Raw genomic sequence first — 2,178 nt, 5'->3', positions numbered from 1 at the left:
AGCTGGGACTACAAGCACATGCCAGGATGCCTGGCTAATTTTCCTATTTTCAGTAGAGACAGGGTCTCACCCTTGCTCAGGCTGGTCCCAAACTACTGAGCTCAAGCAATCCTCCCACCTCAGCCTCCCAGAGTGCTAGGATTACAGGCGTGAGCCCTTTCACCCAGCCAAGACACAGTCCTTATCCTCAAGGAATTTACAGTCTACTTGGAGAGACAGAATATGTCCACGCAAAATAATTAAAATAATAAATTACATAGACTAAACACCAAGTAGAGAGTCTAAATGGGTTCCGCTTTTAATTGCTCATGCTAGTCACTGATGTTGGTAGCTTTTTTGTATGAACTAACATCTCTCAGGAGTCGATCAGTTCAGTAATTAATCTTTTAGATCAAGAGAGATCAGAGCCCAGAAAAATGCACAAATTCATCCTACCATCTTCTCAGTTTGGCTAAGATCTCGTTCTGACAGATGATATTTTATATTTAGATCTGTCTCCCAGCTAGCATGAGCACTAGTTAAGGGAAATGACCACATTTTGGCACATTTCCATATCACATGAAGGGGCTCAGTTAATAGTGGGTGAATGAATGGGTATCTATGGTTTATTAGACATGACTGACATTACTGTCTGAATTGGAGATTTTATCATATTTGACTTTCCATACTTTTCCCCTTTAGTCTGATAAACCCAGTACCATAATTATGTGGCTTAAATATAACCCTCTGTAATCAAGAAGCTGGCCTATATGGGCCTAGCATTTGTAAAAGGCATAGGTAAGCTCCAAGCACACACTGAGAAAGAAATAGTGCTATCTACGGCCACTCTGCCACTGGCCTGTTCATCCTTCCAAGTGGCACATGCTGTTTTTTGCCCCTTCTTGGAAAGCTCTTTCCTACCCGCATAATGTCCATCTACTTCCTTTACCAGGTTACCTCATCATCATCCTGAGGATTTCAGCTTATACTTCACTACATCAGGAAAGATTTCCCAGATAGCCTGTAATACTGCCAGCAACAATACCTCTCTTAATAGCAATCATTATACCTGATAAACTAACATTTTCATTAATTTTATAATTATTTCATTAACGTATGTCCTCTGTTTCAGATTATAAGATTCATGTATGACATGACATCTGCATTATGTTCACCATTATGTTTTTATCACAGAGCAATGAGTCTTGTGTATGTGTATGTTGGTATATATACACATGCATACACAAGGCACAAACACAGCTACATACACATAAGACTCTTTGTTCTGTAATCTATACATGTGAATGTACAATTGGTGTTCAACAAATATTTTGAATGAATGAATTCAACAGACTTTTCCCATGAATCTTAAAGGAAGATATGAGAGCATGGCTGGGACACACAAGCAGAGAGATTTTTCAACTTACCACTCATTCTGTTGTCTCACGCTCCCCCAGGAGACACACCCTAACAGTGCTCGTAAATGCCATATTGCCAGCCTACACCTGCAAGGAGCAAGCAGTATATTCTGCAGCTCATCAAGAGGCAAAAGCAGAGGGAAGTGATAAGAATCCACCCACACCTTTGTGGCTCTCACCCTTTTTTGGTCAGGATATTAATTCACCTGGAAACATAGTGTTCTCACTCCCTCACTAAGCACTATCACTTCCTAATTAGCAGATCCAACATCCCCTCCCTATCTCTGCCTCTGTGTCTCTGTGTTTCCTTCTCTTTCTCTCCTGGACACTACATATAAAACAAACATAAGAAGATTCTGAGAGGTGGAGAGAAGAAGGCAGACCAGCTAGAAACCTCAGGACCCGAGGAACAACATAGACATAAATTCCATGGGTTTTCTTTTCTGTCTTATATATCACAAACTGGGTGGTGGAGAGTCCAGCAACCTAGACACAATAACAGGAGCAGACAAAAAAAAAAGAAGAAAAAGAAGAAGCAAAAGCCATTCTCTCTAACCAAAGGGCCAGGAAAGGTGCAGCCTACCAAGATAATACCACTCTATTGCAGCCAAAATATCAGAAAAAAACTGTAGCCCCACCCCATCAGCAAACTCCAAGGGGAACCTAGACTTCTATCCTTTCCAGGCTGTAATGAAGCACCTCAACCCCCTACTGGGGTGATGTCAGAGAAGAATGAGCGGGGAGCTGGGACTTTCATCATCACTGGGCAGTAGCTGGGGCC

The sequence above is a fragment of the Propithecus coquereli genome, unplaced genomic scaffold, assembly GCF_000956105.1.
Source record: "Propithecus coquereli isolate 6110/MARCELLA unplaced genomic scaffold, Pcoq_1.0 Scaffold172, whole genome shotgun sequence".
NCBI lineage: Eukaryota > Metazoa > Chordata > Mammalia > Primates > Indriidae > Propithecus > Propithecus coquereli.
Note: the sequence above shows the minus strand (reverse complement) of the source record.